This window comes from Anser cygnoides, chromosome 2 (genome assembly GCF_040182565.1).
Source record: "Anser cygnoides isolate HZ-2024a breed goose chromosome 2, Taihu_goose_T2T_genome, whole genome shotgun sequence".
NCBI lineage: Eukaryota > Metazoa > Chordata > Aves > Anseriformes > Anatidae > Anser > Anser cygnoides.
In genome coordinates, this window is record NC_089874.1 from 128,574,529 (window position 1) to 128,597,192 (window position 22,664).

At 40.2% G+C, this 22,664-nt stretch overlaps 1 long non-coding RNA gene across 1 annotated transcript; it reads right to left on the reverse strand.

The window, feature by feature from the left end:
* Positions 1-322: 322 nt before the first annotated feature.
* Positions 323-5,424, reverse strand: LOC106030665 (uncharacterized). The gene is made up of 3 exons (XR_010828981.1): positions 4,628-5,424; positions 2,953-3,061; positions 323-576 (listed from the first exon to the last, which is right to left on the reverse strand). It is a non-coding gene; the product is annotated as an uncharacterized lncRNA (long non-coding RNA).
* Positions 5,425-22,664: the final 17,240 nt, after the last annotated feature.

Below are 22,664 nucleotides of genomic sequence, written 5' to 3' on the forward strand. Positions count from 1 at the left end.
AAAATCTTTTGGATAAAATCTTCTGGATAAAATCTTCTCGGGGCCTTCATTTGCACGAAGCTTCACCAGCAGATTTTGCTTTATGACAGCAAAGAAAGCTGCTGTTTTAACTCTCCTAATCAAAGCCTTAGGTTTTATCAGTAGTCATAATGATTGCATCTACACAAGGGTGGGAATCGCCTCACCAGTTCAGCACCCAGCAGATAAGCTGCTGGTCTGACCCACTCACTCAGGCTCCCTCCGTGGTCGGTAGAGCCAGAATAGGCACCTTCCCAGTGATATTCCTCCCACCCCCTGACAGGTATATAAACCAGGTAGGACAGGAAGGTGTATCTACAGTGACTATCTACAAGAAGCACTTACACAATCAACTCAAGCCAGGAGCTTACCTGTAGCTTAGCTTTCAGTGATGGAAGTTTAGGTGAATGTTTGCAAGAGGTGACTAGCACAGTCCAGACATCAGCAGAATTGTGACTTTCTTCAGCAAAATGATCAGGGGAGATCTGAGCCAGGCAGATCCCTCGTGCTTCCACTTCAGCTGCAGATGTTGAAAAGTCTTTCATCTGCTTTCAAATCCTGTAGGACCAGAGATTTCTTTTGCCATTTTACACAAACCATCTTGTACAAATGGGTAACTGCTGAGCTGTTTGCTTGCTCCACTTTGTTCCTTACTGGTCATAAGCTATAAGTTTCAAATATCTGCTTATGCACACATTTCACCAAAACCAACACAGGTAAAGGACATTTCATCTAGTTTTTATGTTTCACTACCTTAGGAAACCAGGAAAAGTGAAATTAAATTAATCTTATGCTCTCAAAGGCAAACTCTCAAAACTTAAGGAACTTCTTGGCTCTTTGGCTACTAAAATAATTTTGAGGATTTTCGCCACACAAACAGCTTTGCTCTAAGTTCTGTTTTCATTTTTTAAACATTATCTAGAGGCTTGTGGCTACTTAGAGTGTTAGTTAATTAAAAAAAAAAAAACACAACATTAAATTAACATCCTTTCCCTTGCCATGGGGAGCACACAGCCAGAGGATAATGAGTTTTATTAACTCTCATAATGTCAGTGTTGATTGCATCCAAATATTGGATCCATTATTTGTCGGTCCCCAAAGAACCACCTACAGAAGCAAACGGGTCAAGGATTAATTGATCAGAGCAAGGTTCTCTCGTTCCAGTCACGGTTTTGCTATTGTGCCATTTATACATGCAGTATACGAGAGCCAGGCTTTGAGACGGCTATTTCTACACTGCACCAAGCAGAGTACCACCTTCCTTTTGCCTAGGCTCTCAGATAGGCGGTGACATTACTACAGCCTTGCAGCAGCTGCCAAATACTGTTACAATGCTAGTCTCAGGTGGAACCTGAGTTGAGGTTGGTTGACAAAAACTGTGTTGTTTCATAACATAGAAAAAAATTACCAAATATCTAGATGTTATCCCTGTATCCTGTATCTCCTAAGTAGACATTTCCCTCAAATTCCCTCTTGACTACACTATCACTGAGATCTGTCTGGATCCGTGTTTGAGGGCAGGACAGACGAGTATATAACAAGGGGGAAAAATAAAAAGAAATCTGCTCTCTAAGTTAACTCATTATTGAGGATCCAAGAAGCACCAGTAGCAGCTCAAAGGAAAAGGAGCACATTTAGGAATGAAGGAACAAAACCTGTTTTGCCTTGCTGGGTAACAAGTAGCCTTCAGTTCATGTTCATGAAGTGATCAAGTCACCTCTACACATTTCTCTTCCTGCCTTGCTCATCGTCTTCCCCTCCCCCCCCAGCTTTCTTTTCCTTTTTTTAATCCAGCCTTTATTACAAGCTGCCCTCAGCTGGAAAGTGGTGGCAAATGCCCATGACAACCCCCATGGTTAGCTCTCAGTAATATTTTCTAACCTGTAAATAGCAGAGAATCCTGCAAACTCTGAAAACTCCACAGATTTTGAGGAAGCAGGTAAAAACAATTGCTTCCATGGTACATTCCTGTCCGCTGGGGGTGAATTTTCAGGAATTTGCCTCATTGCCCACATCAGGCTCAGCGATCTCTATTGTTCACATGTTGACTCACCCTGGGACTTGCTCTATGCTGTGCCAGCCAGTTCTGTAGCTAGGGCTATGCAGGTTCTTAGGGGACTGTCCCATCTTTCTGAAATTAAACAGAAATACCATAATTTCCTGCCTCTTAAATTGTCCATAAAGTGGATTTCATTTTTGGTTTAGCTCATGTTCAGGGGAAGTTTGAGGAGCAGAACTGTTTGACAGAAAAAGGAAAAAAAAAAAAGGATGTTTAGATGGTATTTTTCAATTACAAACCCACGTACCAGTCAGCATTTCCTATTTCTTTTACAGAATACTGGTAAAAGTGACATTGAAGCAGTTCAACACTTTAGATATACCAAAAACTGATGTGCTCTGTTCCCAAAATGCATCATGATATTAAAAACCAAGTAATGAAATGTATGAATTTAAAATATATATTTTTAAAAAATGCACAAAAACCTTCTGAAGAAGCTAAATACAAGATGTATTTGGGTCACTGCAAGTTGTAGTGCTTTGCAATGCATTCCAAAAAATTGTAAAGTCTCAACTCCTGCAAAACTCCAGTGACAGAACTAAACATGGGGTTTCAAGAAATACATCATACCATACATCTTGTTACTTGTACATCTTACCGTGTTACTAAGAGCTGAACAACATGCTAATAAAACTCCTGAACTATCTTAAATTCAAACCTTCCCGAAGCCCATTTCCAAAGGTCATTTTCCCTTTTCCCTTAACAACAGTAGTTTAACCTTGACAATGTGAGTCAAACGTACTCCATGCCAGTTTCAAAATTCAGCTCACTGGTTTCATACAGCTGATATAGTAAATTCTCTGTAGTAACAGTGAGTTGTGTGACCCAGCAGTGGCTGGCACAAGCTCTACATTACTGGAAGGTAAGTGACATACCATTATCAGATATCCTCTCTGCTTCATTCATTCCAATTCCTATACAATGATATGCTGCTCTCTTATTCGATCTAATGCAACTGCTCATGGGCACATCTTCTGAAGAAGACTGGAAAACAGACATGATTAAAAAAGAAATCTTAAATGAAAAAAAACATGTTTAGAAAAATATATTAAAAGCACCCATAAGCCAGCACCATCACTTATATCAGTCTCAGTAAAACAGTAGAGGATGAGATAATGGGCTTTAATGTAGCCTGTAACAAACTTTGAGCTTGCTTATTCTTGAGGGGCTCAGCAAAGTTTCCACTTAATGCAACAAGCCAAGCTCTCCTTAAAATTGGTGATGTTGCTGGATATTAACACTGAAAGCCATCCGCAGCTTGGAAAACTGCATGTGTTTTAGACAAGGCAAAGCCTCCAGGGTGGCCTTGTTTTGTTAAAATGGATAGAGAAGCAGGTTAAAGGGTATGAAGATAAATAATAAATGAGTGACAGGTCAAGACCACAATTAGGCCAAGGTTAATAAGGAGTAATTCCAAAGGATAAGGGATTTCTCTTTAGAAGTAACATCCATGTAGTAAATGTCTTACTGTAAACTTGAAAGATAAAGCTGCCTGGCATTACAAATGCTTACAAAATAGGAAAAAGATTATACATACGAAGAGCATAAGTAAAAGTCAGATGACTAGCTTAACCTTTCATGAAGGCAGGCAGTAAATTTTGTTTACCTTCTCCACCGTACACTTTTCCAGTGCTCTGGTGAATGCTACAAGGACACCCCTGCAAACATTTTTCTCCCTTGAATTTTCTCCCCTTATACTGCCTGAGCAACAACTTTACACTGATGTTCCTGGAGAAAAATATCAATGTATTTGTCTGTACTCCTGTCACATAATCCTAATCTTCAAGAAGGGGTTTTCCAGGCATAACTAGTTTTTCTCTCTGTGTTACTGTCACAACCAAGAGGGAAATCCCTTCCTACAGGGACTTGAAATTTGATAACTGACAGGAACTATACTAAATTCTGCTCCTCTGGGTGTTATCTATTCACCTTCCAGACTGGTAGGTCTTCTCAAGGCAACTGAAGCAACCTGGAGAAAATAATATTTACCAAACAAAAATGGTGAATTAAATTAGCGCCTCCCCCCCCCCCCCCCCCTTGCCTGTCTTCTCTTCTCACTGTTTATTTGATCACACTATAGTGAACAGCGAAACATCCCTCTGATATGTCTGGCTCCTGCTGAGCATATTAACTTATCTGTCTCTTAATCCCATCTTTTACATAATCAAGTCTTCTGACAAATCACAGCATTTCATCCTGTTTTAAGTTCTTCAACTCTTAAATGTCTTAATGTTATTTTACTTTTGTTAAAGGGCACAAATCCTAGAAACAACATACTGACAAGGTACAAATTTGTTACATGAGATCAAGGTAACAAAGGGCACAAACAAGATAAACAAGGGCACAAACAAGATACACAAGGGCACAAACAAGATACTGACAATATACAAGTTTGATACATGAGATCAAGGTAACATAGGGAAAAATATATAACTGTTAAGAAACAGGACTTGAACAGGAGATTATGAAATTATGACACCATCTCAGGAAAGGGAGAAAGCTTTCAGAAGTGAAGATGTAAATCACATTATTAGTCAAGACTGACTTTACCTCGTTGAGCCTGCAGCAGTGGAAGTGCCACTTGTCATGCATTAGAACACTTCAACCAAGTGCAGGTTTTCATTACACTAACTCCAATAAATAAGTAAATAAAAACAGCCAATTCCATGGTCCTGCCACAACCCTAGTTTATCATAAGCCTATAAGAGTTATCCTTCAAATTTGCTTTCTGGGTTTAGCGTGTATCAAGACAAATTTTTGGTATGAATCACTGGTGTTGGGAGGAATGGCGCCTAAAGTACAAAGTGAAATCATTTACACAGGAATATAGGAGCACAAGTATCCTCTTTTACCGATAGAAACTAGCTTTGCTAAAATAACCTACTTTTCTTTTTTTTCTTTTTTTCTTTTTTTTTTTTTAAATCTAACATATAGCCAGCCAGAGACCTGGTGTGTAACCGTAAAGATATACTTGCTTAGAACATTTAGAATAAAAAGAATAAATAAGAGGACACGTCGTTAAACTCTTAAACAAAAGTAGAACTGGGAGTAACATACACATCACCAGGTGCTTTAACAGAAGGACATCCTCCAGCTATCAAGAATTTAATAAATTAACATTTCTCTAACTAACTCCCTCACCTCAAAACAAAAACAAAAAATACAACTTCAAAGAAACATCAAGCACCACATCAGCCCAGAAGTATTATAATAATAACTTTCCTGAAGGTTGCTCAAGTAATCACTCTTGTGATACTCATTGTTTCGGTTGCAGAAACAATGAAAGAATTAGTGGAGGAGCTAATACACCCCTCTGAGTGAAAACAGTCTTGCCAAAGACCCAGCACAAGGCTGTTATCTTCCTGGCACCTCCAGAGAAGTACCAGGTGGTATCAGCTCAGGTAACCAAGGTCAGCTGAGTGATTGAATGGATTATGGCCTCATCTCACAGACAAGAGGGGCGTTTACCCAACAGGAATGACTGAAAGAATGAAGTTTCCACTCTGTTAGAAGCCCAGTGGTTCTAAAATACAAACTAATACTGGAGATACGAGATATATTTTCTTACATATTTAAATGTAAAAATATTTGAGGGCAATAAGTAATTACAGCATTTGCAACTGCTGTTTAAAGGTAGGTATGATATTTCAGATGTCATTTAGATGATCTCCCTCTCTGTGTAGAAAACTGCGATAAACAAGCAGATATCATCACTAGACTAAGCAAGAACAGGCCAAAAACAATAACCCCATTCTGTGTGTACTGGATATTCCTAAAGCAACAGCATTCTGAGACAGCAGTAGCTGGATATAATTTTGAAAGTTTAACTCTCAAATTACTTTGGAAACAAACAATTGACATGGTCTCTTAAAATCCTGCCTGATGTCAAACAGCTCTGCTTCTCATTTGTGTTACCTCTTAAGTTTCCTATTTTCTTAGCACTGTGCTCAGCCTGCCGGAGAGAGAAGACTGCAGTAATTATTGGTGATTACCATGTTAAACTCATTAATGATGTACGGTGTCTTATGTTCATGTATCACCTACCTATAGACACTGCATACTTCAAACAATGGTGATTATGTTTCATGATTGATACATTTGCTTTTTATCCTCTTAGATCAATCCAAACGGTGTACAGCTATTGGTCATCTTCATTATAAATCTGACAAATGAAAATATTGCTGGTGGTCACAAATCTTAATATACCCTCTTTCTGTTTCGATTTTCTCTGCAAGGATGATTTGGTCCCACTTTAGAGGTCCTTTGTACTAAAAGCTTGTATATTAGGATTACTTACCAGTGGACGAAATAGCTAGATAGTTTAGGGGATTTTTCATTTTGGGATTACCAGCAACTAGAGTTTGACCCACGGTGGCTCCGGGTGGTAGCTGTTCAGTGACCCATAAAAAATGAGCTGGTAGTAGATGTGAAGTCCTTGGGGACCAGATGTCCAGGTGGGAAGGGTGAGTGTTGATGGTCAAAAAAAACGTCAGAGGCCAGCTGAGTGGATGCTGAGCACGAACTCCCAAAGTGTCCCAAACTCCTTCGTGAGGCCAGAAAGGCCCTTGCACACAGTAAAGACATTACCCTACTTGCAGTTAAAACCTTTAACTTGCCAGTGCCACTAGAAACCTGTCCTGCTAATTAATTTCTCGTTTATAACTGATAAAAGGGAGGAGAGGGGGGAAGGAGAGGGGGAGAAGCAGGAGACATAGGTACAGGCACATGGGTCCATCCTGATATGAAGCATGGTAAAGCCAAGCCAGTCTCATAAACCCTCCTGTAGCAGGAGTGTCCTGAAACAATTTTTCCTGTTTGTTTCTAAAATAAAAATGTTAGGCACAAGGTTTAAAAAGCAATAAATGTTCTCCAAAATGTTAGCCAGTAGGCTCAATGTATTTCTGATGGACTTTTTTCAAAATACTAACCAGTAGCGCAGATATATTTTCTATGGACTTTCTCTGAAGTGTTAACCAGCTGAGGTATGTAGAGTTAAAAAATATAAGCAAATGTATTTGTAGATGTCTTCATTTTAATCTCTCTCTTTCTCTCTTTTTCTTCCCCCCCATTTCCACCTACCACACTGAAGCCACAAATATTGCCCTCTGGTTAATAATACAGTTTTCCTGGGCAAATGTATATGAGTGCACTTGTGCAGGACAGAAAGGGATTCTTTAAAAAAAGTATCTTTACAGACAGACAGTAAAGATCATTGGATTTTCCTTTTCAATTTCAGTAATATTTTAACCTTGATTTCAGTGATTCTATGTTAACAGACTCATTTACATCCTACAAGTAACAAGTATTAGAAAGGCATGTTTCAGTATCATCTGGAAAAACAAAACAACAACAAAAAAACCTCCAACAGAAATACCATTCAGCCTAGATTGCAAGTCCAGGTGTGAAACACTGTGTACTGATAGACAGGATTTTTGCTGGCATTCTGTAGTCATAGTTTGTGAGTGAAGTACAGGGTAAAATTGAACTTGGGTAGGGAACACAGCACAATTTTTGGGAGGAGGAGAATGCTTTCTCTCTAATGAATGAACAGTCCCATGTTCATGGCTGTCAGCTGCTCATTGAGGCACAAAACTTAATCTCAAAACTAATTTGACACATGCACCACAGCTCTAGCATTTCACCCTCTCAGTTTCATCTGAAAACAAGCAAGATTACCTGCACACTTCTCCAGAATACTGACTGCAGGCTAAACTTGTAAATCAATATCATTCACACATATGGATTTAATCCCCCACTAGAGAACTAGGTAGAGTCTCTTTTTATCTCTCCCAAAAACTGGAAAAGACCATCACCACCAACAACAAAAATTAACACCTGAATTCCATGTCTCAGGCCATAGGTATAATTATAATTTGTATGCACAGACAGAAGTTCATTTCTCAAATTGTACTGTTCCAAAATGTATCTAAAATAGCGTATCAAGGTGTATCAAAATATCACTATTGCATTACTGAAGCACACTTCATCAGTAATTGCTTTCAAGCTAACTAATCTTCCTAATTTTTCTTCATTATAAATGTTTTACTACACTGGTTTTTGATTTTATTTTTATTTTTGCTAGGCACTTATGAAATCAAAGTCCCCTCTGGTAAAGACACAAGATGAGAATGCCAGCTCATGAAAATTCAAATGCTTCACCTACCACTGTAGTTGTTTCTTCAGTGCCAATTTCTTTAATTGCTTTTCTGAATTTTCCTCCAAAGGATTACTTTATTTCTTTTTGTAATAAAAAGATTCAAATATGAAAAGTTTAGTTTTGAAAGCAGAATTAAAACAAGCATAAGTTATCGAAATAAAATATTTTCCTGAAATTTCCAGTAAAATAACACATAAATCAACTCTGGATGCAAAAAAAAGCTGCTACTTCAGCAAGAAAAGCTGCTATTGGTAGCTTACATTAAATATTATATCTGTCCATGACTGTACTTATGGAAGAAACATGAAATGCTATTTTTAGGCCATTAGTGTTTATTTCTTGTGTACCTTTTGATTAAAAACAAAACAAAACAAAAATCCATCAGTAACAACAACCAAACCTCACCCACATTACTGTTAATGTGAGAGCAATGAACTACAAAATACAATCAGAGAGGCTATAAACTTGCTTCTTAATGAAACCACTAAGGTTTTTGTGGTACTCTGATTACTCGCAACAAAGCAATTGCGTAAAGAAAGTTTAAGATTCAACCTTCTATAATAAACACTTATAAGCCACAAAATAATGGTTCACATTAATTGGTTTTGCCTTAACAAACATGTTTTCGTTATTAGGTTTGTAAGCCACCTTGCCTCCTTCCACAGCCAGCCACCTTGGAGCAACCAGCTCAAGCAGTAAGAAATTGTGTTGCCAGCCTCAATATTGCAAAGAAAAGGCCAGTACGAGCAAACATAGATTTCTTGGCAATTAGACTAGCTGGACTAAAATCCTCTCTGATGTGATTTATACATTCATCCAACTTAATTTGCTGATAGGAAGCTGAGCACTATACTTGGGTCATTTGGTCTGATTTATACCAGAAAAACATACAAAAGAAAATGGAGGTTCTCTATCTTGTTCTTGTCCTCTCCTAGATTCTTGTTACTATATAACAGGCATCTTTTTCCTTTAATTACCTTCTTCATGGTTTGAGAGCTTTGATGACTTGATTAAGCCTTGCAGTGCAGTTCCAGTCCCTACCCATCTGATTAATTAGCCCAAACCTTATTAACTTCCTAATTCTAATCAATAATGCACTGATGCTGAACTGTGCAAGGGCAAACTAAGGATAGCAATTTTATCTGAAGACACAGAGCCACAGTCCCTTTGTTTTTTTAACTGTACTTCTTCACAGCTGCAAAATTAAAGCTACAAGTCATGAGTCTAATCATATAGTGATGTATTTTGGCAAAACGCCTTGCCCACCTTAACCACATTTGCAATAAAACTCACAGTGGCATAGACATATTGCTGGCACCTCTGTGCTGAAGTGAAGTTTTCTGAATATTTAGCTGTTGCTGGTGAAAAATGGTACTGGGTATGTAGTGGCTCTTTCCTGCACCTCCTGCAGGTGCCCTGCCTGACCCTACCCTCCATATGTCTGCGTGAGGGCAGGGAGGACAGGTTTCTTACTTTATCTTTATAATGTCAGCATTTATGTCCTTGCTGAAGGAATATTTCAGTCCACACAGCCAAAACAGCCCCCCCCCCCCGAGTCAATGTGAGTTTAACTACGGGTGGCTCAAGTGTAGATGGGAGAGGGTGGCCTTTCCTTCTCCCTTGACTCCTCTGCCCTAACTCTGTTGCTGTACTGTTTCTGAAGGCCTAAACACCACCCATATCTTGGCAGAAGAAAATCACTCATTTCCTTCCCTGGCATCATCTGAATTTGCCAGCAGAGAATTCAAGCATATCCATAACAGCTTCAAAATATATCAGGCAACTCCTGTTTTGCAACTCTTCATTCTCAGGCTCCCACTTTCCTACTCAATGTTTGACCACTGCCAGCACTATTTTAGTTACTAGTGGATGCTAGACCTAACTGCCTAAATTTCACAATCATCAGTTGTGGGTTTTTGTTTTTCATATCAGTACTGATAGTGAAAATTATATTCGAAGTTCTCCAAAAGTCCGATTCAGCAGAGATTGCACATTAGATAGCTGTACTTGTTATAAAAAATGTTGCTGTTGTTTTCAGTAAGTTTATTTGAGATGGTATAGCTTCCAACTATAAGGAGGGCAAACTAACAAACAAACAAACAAGCAAAAACCACCACACAAACAAACAAAAAACAGCCAAACAAGAAAAACATCCCTTTTCCATTTCTCCCACCCATAGAAAGTAGACCTCCTGGCAACAGCAAAGACAGTAAAAGGTACAGCTTACAGCACACTCCTCACTAATGGAGACCACTTCTGGTTTGCATCTTTGGAATTTAGGATAAGGGTCGGTAAGTAAGGCTGATGTTTGCTGTTAACTATCCACCATTTATTCTCCAAATAGGAACAGACAACTTCCAGACCAAAGCCATCTGAATAACAGAGCTCATGAGCACCGTATTGTGCTGAGGATGTCTGCAAACGAGGAGCAGCACAGGTAGAGTAGCCACTGGGAGAATGCAAGCACAAGGGTTTATAATTAAATGCCATTGTTATTCTTATTTTCGCTGGGTTTTAATTTTCAGATCACATGAGCAAGTTTTGTTTTTTTTTTCCTCATCAATGTCTGCCTTTCTAAACAATCTATAGTACCAAGTACCTCCATTATGCTTTCCGCAGGCTACTGACAACAAACCACAATTCTCTATACAATACATTGTCTTGGAGGTTGCGGGTATCAAGGACTCTTAATAGTACCGTGGCAAGGATCAATTGTTCATCTCTATAGTGCAGGAGTGTCTCCTGAGCCTTCTGTCTTTGTGTACGGTCTCACAGATGGTGAATGACATTTCTTTCTTAGGGAACCTTCCATTAGAGAGGCTACTTCTAGACAAATCCGGTGGTGGAGCATTTAGAAAACAAAGCGTGGGCAAAGTGGGCTTTTATCACGATTGATCATGTGATTGATAAGGAATCGGCCGCTTCTTCCAGTACTCAATGGGAAACTTTAGGGAAGTGTTTTAATTCCTGATGTGTTACTATCAAAACTATTCTTCCCTGTTTCTCTGGAGTTCTGTATATAAATCCCTAGCGTCTCACAATTAGGGTAAGTTTCCTAATACAGAACTTAAGAAAACATCCAAAATTCCTACACCGGAGGAATGACTACATTTTCTTGAAGGTTTATATTAACAAATAATATTTTGCTATTAATGATTTCGAGCTACCTCCTGAAATTTCCTGAAGTTACAAAATCTCACGTTTTTCATTTGTCCATATTTTTAGCTCCCTATGTTGAGATTTGTACGGTAGGCAGAGTTAGGCCAGAGCAGTACTTATGTAAGGGTTTTCTTGAAACAAAGCTGCAGATGTTACAGGTGAAGTTTCAGCTCCATGAAAAACATGGCTACTTTTGAAAGCAGACCTGGTCTTGAACAACTCCTCCTATCATACTTGTGTAAAATCCTTGTGCAACGCAGTTGTTAGTTTGGAGTCCAGCATCATGCTAGAGGTGTGAAATAAATCAGGAAGATTTCATTTTCACAGATGGTGATCTGTACTGAAGAAGCAGAATGTACTTTTTCTCTTGCATTAACACAGTCCAATGCCATCCGATAAATCCTCAGTTCCTAGCCTTTCTTAGGATACTAGGAGAAATCAAGCTGGAGCTGGGGACACCAATGGCTATGTGGCATATGCAACAGCCCATTTGCTAATATTTTGAGTCACAATACCATGGAATTAACTTGTGGAGAGCTTAACATCACAGTGCTGGTGGCAAAGCACCACGAGTTAGGAAGAAACATCCATGTAACACAACAAACAACCTCTCTGTGCCTTAACTTCCCATCTGCAAGCTGGAAAGGAGTGATAATGCTGATAAACCTTAACAGAGCACTGTGAAGCCCAAAACAAGGGGGAGAGTATAACTGGCAACACTGGCAACTCCAAGAGTGAGGTGAGCAACATAACATGGCTTCACCGGCATGTGGATTTGCATAGCTAGAGAAGGTGGGAGTGAAAATAATATTGTTGCAGCTTTACAGAGATAGAATTATGCCCGAATTGTGGACACTTTCTCTCTCCTGCTAAGGAGAGAACATTGTGCACAATGCCTGTGCACAGACATTTCAGCCAAAACAAGACTGGAGAGCCAAGTACCTGAGTTTGGATAGCTTTCCTGAGGGCACATATTCGTGAGAAATGGGTTTAAAGCAGCACCTTAACTTAAAGCAGGAACCAATTTAAGAGGTTCCCCATAGCTTCCCTTCTCCCCCCACCTCTAGGAGAGTGTGTCTTCCTGTCCTCTCCACGGGGCTCGCCAGAGCCCAGTCACTGGCACAGCTTTGGTTAGGATCGGCCCTCTGATGTGGGCAGAGAGGGATGGTGTGAACACAAGGAAAGGTGTCCCTAGGCAGGAAGATTTTAAGCTAGTTCTGCCGCTGACACCAGGGCTCTGTAAGGGAGCCCCACTGTGTCCTGTCCCCAGCAGTGCAGCACCCCGAGAGGCAGGCACCCCGAGGAGCAGGGTGCGCTCGCATTGCGCTCGCTGGCTGGCAGGGGGAGGCACGCTTTGCTGGTAAAGATAAGCATTTAAGCAGCTTGCAATAATCCTTTCATTCATCAAACTGCACTAAGCAGATTTGCCTGGTCTTCAAAACAAAGTCAAACATGAGGAGAAAGGGAAGTGCACCTAAAGCAACATGGGTCCTTAGCACTCCTGTACCCTGAAGGTGCCCTGCCCTGGGGTGCAGGCAGACGTGCCAGGGCCACCAGAGCAGCAGAGGAGAAGTCCTTTTCCCCTCGTATGGGATGGGGCTGCTCCCACCCTGGCCCAGCCAGCACATCTATACTTGAACAGGACACTCAGGCTTAGCGAGCTTCCTTTCTCCCCTGTCACCAGGGGGTCTCCTGGAGCAATGGAGCGGCTTGGCCCTCACTGCTTAGAGAACAGTAAACAGCTCTTCAGATAGTTTTGGCTTGCTGCTTTTCTACCATACTCCAGGTCAGTGAAGAGGCCCAACACCTATCAAGTCTCCAACCCACCTGATCTGATGATTTCCACCACCCTCCTTCCTTTCCGTTTTCTCAGATGTGGTCTTTCATTTGTCTTGTCCTTCTACCTTTCCTCTCCTCCTCCTTACATTGTCTTCTGTTTCCTCCTCACCCTCCATTACTTCCTCGACCTTTACCTTGCTCTGATAAGGTGCCTAAAAAGTCCAACCTCGTTCTCACTGATATTCATGTGGTAACTGATACCTTCTACCTGTACTTTTTTTTTCCCCACTGCCATTTCTTCTCCCTTCCCAACACCCCTCACCCCACTCAGAAACATGCAAGCCAGATAACCATCACAAGACACAAACAGCAACACAGCCGGCAGACACCACTGGAAGGGCAATCAGCTCCTGCTGCCAAGGTCTTACATATGCTGCAGAGCATTGTGTAGCTGCCCTAAACTGGCTACAGCCAGGGAATAGGACAACACAGGTTTGGTCAGGCGCATAAAGACTACCATTCCTTCCCTTGACTCAGTAAGATGTCGTTTCAACTTCTTTCCTTCTGTGCAGCTGTGAGTTCTCTCATCCTCCTAATACTGCCATGAGCATGGTGGCCACCACTTTCTGGCACTGGGACATATTGCTTCTTGTGGCAGCCACGCTCTGCAGGACTGTATGGTGATGCTCTCCTAATCACTGTCTGGACATAACGCTGCTGAACGGCTTTATCTGGGCAAATACGCCTTTCCCTGAAATGCAAACCAGACTGGCCATCATCAAACAACCATAGCAAGGTCATTATTTTGAGTAATGTGAAAGATTTCTGTCTAGTGTAATGGGGAAGGAACAGCTCAAGAGAAGGCTTCAGGAACAGCCCATCACTCCCTAGGCCTAGGAGTTAGAAGGGCAGAAACAGCAACATGGGGCCTGGCTCTCCCAAACCCGATCTTCCTCTAGACACCTCTGGACTTCGTGATGATCTAAATAGTTGCTAACAGTGCTATACTGCCTTTGTATCCCATTTGTTTTCTCAGTGCTGTTATCACAAACCACACATCCTGTTTGAATCCATGTCATCCTCTTTCAATATTTGCTGCTGATTCTTTTTCTCACTTTCCTTGGGATTGCAACAACAGGCTAGTTAAAATTTGCCCGGACCTCTAACACCAAAGATTCTCGTTGAATTATGCATTCTCAGTTACACATTCTTGTATCAGGTCATTAGTTACCTGCCAAAGCATTCATAGCTTAAACAGGGTGAACCTGCTCATCAAGTATGGTAGCTCCATGATGTATGAAAATCCTTTCTTTTTTTTCTCTTCAGATGTGCCTTGGAAAAAAAAAAAAAACACAAACACAAATCAATCAATCAAACAAACAAAAAAGATGGCTGTATATATATAAAAAAAAAAAAACCTATTTTTTCCATATATTTCTTCCAAGTGTGTGGAATTGTTATTCTAAAATACAAACAAAGGATGACATTAAAAAAAAAAAAAAAAACCTGTAACAACAGAAAAATCCACATAGCATGCTGTCACCCTAAAAACAAATGAAAAATTTCAGGTTAGGATATATCGCACTTAGCATATATTTTAACAAGTGGATTTCAGTGTCCAGAGGCAGTGAAATTCCTCTATTGCTGATATCCCAGGGGCCAGAGCCGTAGCTTTCATTCTAGGGCATTAATGGAAGATTCCTAACCAGGCTGAGTTTACTAAAACAATAACAACTCAAGGTCACACATCTTAGGATGAGATATGTTCAATAGGATCACTGAAAAGGGCACATATGCTGCACACAGACATACTTACAGATGTCAATCATATGTGTTCTTACTTTCTGAAACCTGAAGTGTAATGGGAGTATATTTATGTTAAAAGGCATTAAAAAAAAATCAAGAAATCAATTTCTAGTAAGAAGCCTTCAAGAAGCCTTCAGCAAGAGCAAATATTCTATCTGTTCTATCCAGAACTTTTGGTCCCTTCTCAAAAAAATTATTTATTTATTTATTTATTATTATTTTGGTTACAGACATTGTGGCAAAGTACAGCAGGGGCTTTGTATCAGTTATCAATGAAGAGCAGCCAAGGACATCTGTGCTCATGGAAAGACACAATCAGGGAAAAAACAAAGACAAAACAAAACAAAACAAAAAACTCAGCCATTAAGTGAATTTTACAAAGACCACAGAAAGCTCCAGTTAGCTCCTCCTGGTGTCTCCCATGGACATGGAAACTCCTCAAAAAGTTGCCTTTTTTTTTTCCCTACTGGGATTTCCTGTATCAGTAAGAAACCAGCTGAGCCTCTGGAGTCCCAAAGAATTTGTCCTATTCCTTTAGTAAAACATGCCATGACTGGAGGAAGCGCAAAAGTTCAAGTGTTGTGCCTGGAGCACTATTTCATAAGAAGAGCAAAAGTCTTCAGACATGGAGATGCTGGTCTCTGTTACGTACTGACCCCAGAAACTCCCAGTGACTGACAAACATCAGGAAGCCTATTCATGGAGAGCTTGTTGAAAGCTTTATCCCTCAAAACTGCATTTTTCTTCAGAAGAAACCTGCACTGTCCAGAACAGACCTGGACAGAGAAGACAATTTTCTTCACTTGCTTTTAGCAAAAAGATCATAAACTGAAATTATCAGAATAAATGATAAGGGTTAGCAGGCAGAATGGCAGTTTGACTTCTGATTAAAAGATATGATAATTTGATCTCCACATTTAGTAAAACAAGGATTTTCCCCCAAACAATCAAAATCCTGTGTATATACACATACACACCATCACCTTTCCAGTCTTGTAACTAAAAATTCTGTATAATGATGTCACAATAATGTAAAAAGACACCTGTATCACATTTTTTATTAAACTTTATTTTCTACTTCATTAGAACGATAAAACTATTGAAAGTTAATGTGTTATTATTATCTTTAGTACAGTGAATGCACGTATTTCAAAATATTTATTAAAAGCTATCAAAGCACCTGTATAACCAAGTGAATCCAATGTACAGTAAAATATAGAGGAAAGCATAATATTAATTTCACTTCAGGCTTCACTTCAGAGGATAGGCCTTCAGGCATGTGATTTGTTATTTTGTTATTGCAAGTTTAGACTTTTAAATCAGGTAATACAAAATGCGTATTTTATGCATCCCTGGTAATCTGTAAGCAAGAAAATATATAACATTCTTAGATTTTTTTTTGTACTTACATCAGCATGCCTTTCTAAATACACACATACATTTACACACAAACGAATTAAGAATCAAAATGGTCAGGTACAAAAGAAAAGGAAATAGTAATGTCAGAGCATAGATTCTAGTGTGACAAGTATTTAATACAGAAATAAGATAATGGGATAACAAAAATTTCCTCTTTTAAGGAATGTTATCTTTGTACCTTACACCACTGTTCTCAGGAAAGGAATACCAACCAAAGAGTTGTCTTCCTTTACTCTGTCCACAGTTATCATTTGAAACCAACCACTTCCATAAAAAAAAAAAAAAAAAAAAAAAAAAAAAAAAAAAAAGCTTTGATGATTCACTGGAATTAGAATTATTTGTTTGCTTCTTCTCTTTAATCTGTTTGGCTTCTTGCAGCGTGTCTGTTGTGATACAATCTCAGTATCCTCTAATACGATTTTTTTTCTTGCAACGGAACTTCTCCCCTTCATACATGCCCCTACACCTGGGGAAGTGTGGGTGTTCAGTAGTAAATACCATAGCGAGGAGGCTGGCTTTCAGGCTTTTGTTGAATTCATCATTCATCAAGAGGCCTCAGCCTATCTCAAGAGAATCATGTTCTCATGTTTTTACATCTGAAATATATAAAGCAATAAGCATATAGCAGCAGCACCTAATTGTTATACCTGCCTTGCACCAGGCCTTTGAATATGGGCAGGATATGAAGGGAGCAGTTACTGTATGTTACTGAGGAAATAAGAGGTATAACAGGCCATAAGTATCTCAACATAAATATACTTATTTTTTTAAGACACTGTTAATGAAGGAGTAAATTCTAACTAGTGTAACTGGTGTAGCAGACAGTAAGGGTTTAATCAAGCAATACAGGCATCTGTCTTTCTTCTAAAGACTGTGTATGTCTTAGATCTTTTCCCATATATGTGCTAATTATAATCTTGAAAGTTTTAAGTAGGTACAAAGTTGTGTCGATTTGTTCACTACTTAAAATAACAAAAGGGCTTCAACTCCAAGGAGAAAGTCTGCACAAAAGGAAATTCAGCCATGCAGGAGGAAATTCCATGTATGCCTAAGTGCCTATAACAAATAAATAACTTCATTACAGAGGGGTAGAAAAGGAATTCAGGGAGACCTGCCTAGGATATTCTGATCAGCTACTAGAGCCCCAGCTACAGTGAGGATAGATGCCCTACACCTACAAATGCCAAAAGAGGGAGAGCTATTAGCTTAGTAGAATGTTACGTGAGTTTCTGATGTTGGTTATGGAGGCATACATACAATAATCTAGCAACCACCTCACCAGGCATGTAAATGCAAGCTCTGCCCTTGGAAAGTCAAAAGGAATCGAACAAACGGGATTAGGAAGATCTATTCAGCAGGACAAGACAAGGACCTGGCAGAGGCCAGCACACTGAAACGTTCAAGGGGGAAACTTTCCTTGTTCTGGGGAGCGCCAAAGAAGACATGATAAACATTGGTTACAAACACGTCGGTCAGAAGGTTGCCCAAACACCTCCCTCTCCTGCAAGCTTCCACCTTGTCTTGACTGCCCTGGGGAAGGCGCCCTGGGGACGGTGGCAGCCAGCACTCAGCAGAGCCCCGTCCTGCTCCATCCATCCCCTGCCCCTGCCCCTGCGCAGCTGCTGCCAGGGCCGGGAAGCCCAGGGCTGGGGCATTGTGCCGCGATGGCTCCATTGTGCTGAAATCAATAGGGATGCTCGAAAATACCTTTACATGTCAATCCCGGTGTCAGAAGGGAGCGGGTCAAAGAGGGCTGACCCTCAGAGCAAGTTAAACTCCTGAGGGTGGAGATAATCTCCCAGCAGGAAGGGAGGAAAGTGCTGGGCCCGCCTGGGCCAGGATCCTTTCACACTCCCCGCCGCCAGCTTTAGGCTACGGAGCCGGCCATTATCAGAGTCATTGTCATTATTATCTCTAAATCTACTGCCTACCATTCAGGCATCTATCAGGAAAAGACCCGAGACCCTATTAGTGCAGGCAGTAAGCCCCGAGAAGGAGGGGAGGAAGCTAGTTCAGAGATAAAGTAACGCTCCTGCGGGCCGTGCTGGGCGTTCTGGGGGACATTTATGGATAAATCACTTTTTAGCACCCTTTCCCATCGATCAGCTGCACGGGTCTCCCACCGCACATCTCACCCGGCCGGGCGGTCCTGGCGGTACCGGTGTCGCTCCCTCCCAAAACGATGCTTCCAGAGACCGAGGTGCCTAAAGCATAAAAAATCATCCCTTCCCCAGAGAAGGTTCAGCGGCGAATGCGCGGCAGAGAAAAGCAGTGATTGGAAATGACGTGTGTTTTACCGATTAAAAAAAAAAAATGTTAGCAATGACATGAATATAAGTCCCGTCGCGAATTCCTCAAGATGATTCAGAGATGTTTTGCCCTGGTCTAGATGTCCAGCCACAAGGGACCATATCTGGCCGGTTTTCCTTGGTAATTTTAAGTGAATTGAATATTTTAACGGCAATTGCGTGGAATATAAAAAATAAATAAGATTTTAAAAAAATAAAATAATAAAATAAAATAAAATAAATAAAATAAAATAAAATAAAATAAAATAAAATAAAATAAAATAAAAAATAAAAAATAAAATAAAATAAAATAGGTATACCTTCCCCCCATCTTAGCTATGCCTTTTGGAAAAGGAAGTATTTGATCGTGATAAAATCTTTAAAGATCCGGGTAGGAAAAAACACACACACAAATTAAATATATATATATATATATATATATAGGTATATTGCTGTCCAACGGACGTGAAAGCTCGCAATAATCCTACAGTTGTTTAAGAAAAAAAAAAAAGAGAGAGAGAGAAAAAAGAGAAAAAAAAAAAAAGGTAGAAGACAACTGTCTAATTTATATGCAGGTTTCAGTAAAATAGTCCAAACTCATGAACTTGCGTGTGAAGAGCACGGTCTTTAAGGTGATGAATAGCACTGAAAGACCTGTTTGCCCCTTCGGAGGTAGTTAACCCAGCTGACTGCTTCTTAAGGTTTGACACTTTTAAATGCCGTGTTTAGCAAGGCAAAAATGGATTGAATTTGTAAAACCTTGGCTCTTGTTCTCCAGACATACACTAATCCACTAAATCTTGACATTTTCATTATTATTATTTAGCTTTACTTTATTTTTTGTTTTGATTCCAGACCCTGCAGGTGACGTCGAAGAGAAAAGAGAGCAGTGAAGATGCCGATGCTGAATTAAAATAAGTACACCCCGTCCCCTGCAAGGCGAAAGGTGGGAGGCAGCAGCCTCCCATGAGAATGGTTACAATAGCAGGTTAAAAGTTCTTTTCTTAAGGGCCCCCTGGAATTGACATGTATATAAGCAACGTGCAATGCTTCTGGATAATGCTGAATTGCCAGTCGAGGAAGGGACAAGGGATGTTGTCTTGCTCTCCAGGAGAGGCAGACAACTGCTTCTTTTTGGACTTTGCAAGTTAAACTTCACGGGAGTTTCTAATCTCTATAATAGCTTCCCTTTGGCTTTCAACTATTTATGAGGTTGACCCTTTGATTACTCTTACACGTAGAAATCTTTGAAAATATGACTTGGAAAGTTGACAAATACAGACCTGCATAGCCCAGATCTATTGATCCCCAATACCAATACAGTAACACTATGAAGTGGAATAGCTCAGCAAAAGCATATATTACATATAACAATATATTCCCAGAGCAGCTCCTTCAGAGGACTTGCACCTTCAGCTGGGCACCATTAGCTCTTTCATTGTTACAGAAGGGTCTTGGAAATGCAAGAAAATACAAGGAATGCCAAATACCAACTCAACACAGAGACTGAAAGGGGTAAGAACCATAGGGGCCCAAGGGGGACACAGCCATAATCAGCGGTACAACAAGACAGACTGCCATCTGCTATTGCTGTAAGGTCATCTGCTAGCCCTCCTTCCAGACTGGGCTGGGAAATAAACTGGTGAAGTTGAGTACCTAGTTTTAGTCACAGCATTTCTTGAAAAGAAGCTCTAGTGTACTCAGTATTTTTGCAGTGATAATAGCATCCAAATAAGAAATAAATCTTTACCTTGAATGACAGTAGACATTCTTAAGTTCTATAGTGTACTAGAATATCCAGGATTGCTTGATGTCAAAGGGACATTTTCGATAGATATTATGCATATCCACAGGAATACCTATGTGTACACAAATGCACAAATGTGTGCATATACATACACACATGAATACAAAACATACTCTGTTAGGAATGGTAAATATGTTTGGCAAATATGTACACACTGTAGAGGACAGGGTTATTCATAAAATATATGGTTATAAAACCAAAAGTAAATAGGAATCATATAATCCAGAAATACATCACTTTGATTTTAACCCACCTAGTATAACTTTATTATTATCTACAAGTTTCATACCTTGTGTCATGAGTACTATGGAAAGAAGTTTTTTTTTGTTTGTTTTGTTTTCTTTCATATGACAATAATTAAAAGCACAAACCTGTATAAACACAACATGCATCATCTTTGGTTATTGGTATACATCATAGAGAGATGTAATTTGTTCTAAACATATATAATTCTGCTGCTAGCAGGATGAGTCCTAAAGACATAGACTAAAGAAACAGTAAAGATAAAAATTTAAAAAAAAAAAAAAGATAATGATTTTGTTACTGCTGCCAGAAAAATAAGTGATCCATCTACCAGATAAATACAATTAAAACAAAACAACAACAACAAAAAAAGTCACTGAGCAAAAAGTTCCAGGAATTTTTGGGGAAGTTTTAAATGCTACCAGTCACTTTAGTTTCTCTTCTCTTCTGAATTTCTCCAAAATTAAATGATTTTCTATTATTTGAAAGAACAACTGCTCTCCTTTAACCTTTCCATAGAACCTTTTTGTCATAATAACATTCCAGCCCAAACAGCTCCCATGAGATGAAATCAATCAAAGCCATAAAAGAGGAATGTTTTTGTCATGCCAGGCCCTACTGCTCGTGGCTTACAGTTACAGAACTGACAGCAGCAGAACTGGATTGCACAGAAGATCTGAAGAGATCTGGCCAGTCACTCTTAAGTTATTCCTACCAAAATTAACATACTTTTCAATTTGGATATTACACAGTTAAAACAAAAAACAAAACATACAGAAGAAAGCTATGTTAGCATTGTGATTGTGGTGTGACAGCAGGATAAAAACACAAAAACAACTTAAAAGCCCTTAAGTCCAGGCAGCCTTTCCCACACTGACTTGAGCTCAGAGTCTCCTTACTCAAACCTCCAAAATATTTGGCTGACAGCACTCTTGGGAAAGGGTCTGGGGGACAGGTAAAGAACTCATAGCCCTGGGCAAATAACCTGCTGCCAGCCTGCTTCCCCCCGCACTGCTCACTGATGGGTGCCTGGGTGGGAAGCAGCCACGCTACAGGCTTTGGGGGCTGGGGGGAGGTTTGCGAATGTGAACGGATTCCCCATCTGTTGTTCCTTGGGGTTTTCATGACCCTGGAAAAAAAAAAAATCCACTTTTCATTAAAAGAGTTGTTTGAGGATGTTGTTGAAACTGATACTGCAGAAAGAGATGTTCCTGCGTGCTGCCTTCCTGCACTGTAATGGCTCTTGCATTAGGGACTGGAGCGGGGGGAGCTGCTGTTGTCCATTTACTTTGGTAAAGATTGCTATTGAATGAAACCTTTTTAATGGGGTGCTTATGATCCTACTCTGCTAAGAGCTCAGGGCCTGTGGCAGAGTAGTCTTTCTCTCCACCTTGACAGCTATTAAGGGATCAATACAGGTAATCCCTCAGCTGGTGGTCAGCCCCGGCCAGCTGGGGGGCTGCCCTGGCCACCGCGGTGGCCACTTTGAGGGCCTGTGGGTCACTTGTGGGAAAGTGAAACCTCCCTGGGGAGTGCCTCAGCCCTGGCGGCCTGCCACCGCATCCCCATCCCCATCCCTTCCACCACACCACACCAGTGCTCTCCAAACCACAGCCACTGCTTGCTGCAGCGCTGGACAGGACTCCAATGACTTCACTCAGACTAAGCCAAAGGATGGGTCTGAACCTTCCTGTCTAGGGAGGAGGGTCTCCACAGCATGATTTTACCTGACGGATTATCCGTGAATTGCATTTTTTTTGGCCAGTATATCCCAACAACTCATCCCTTTCCTTTTTATTGATAGACAGGGGACATATTCTTTGCTACTGAATTTCTATCAATGATCAAGGTGTCTCCTACAAGCTCTGCTCAAGTCCTTGAAGCCAAAGGGGGAGAAATTAGATCATCTCGCTGCTCCTTTACAAGTTG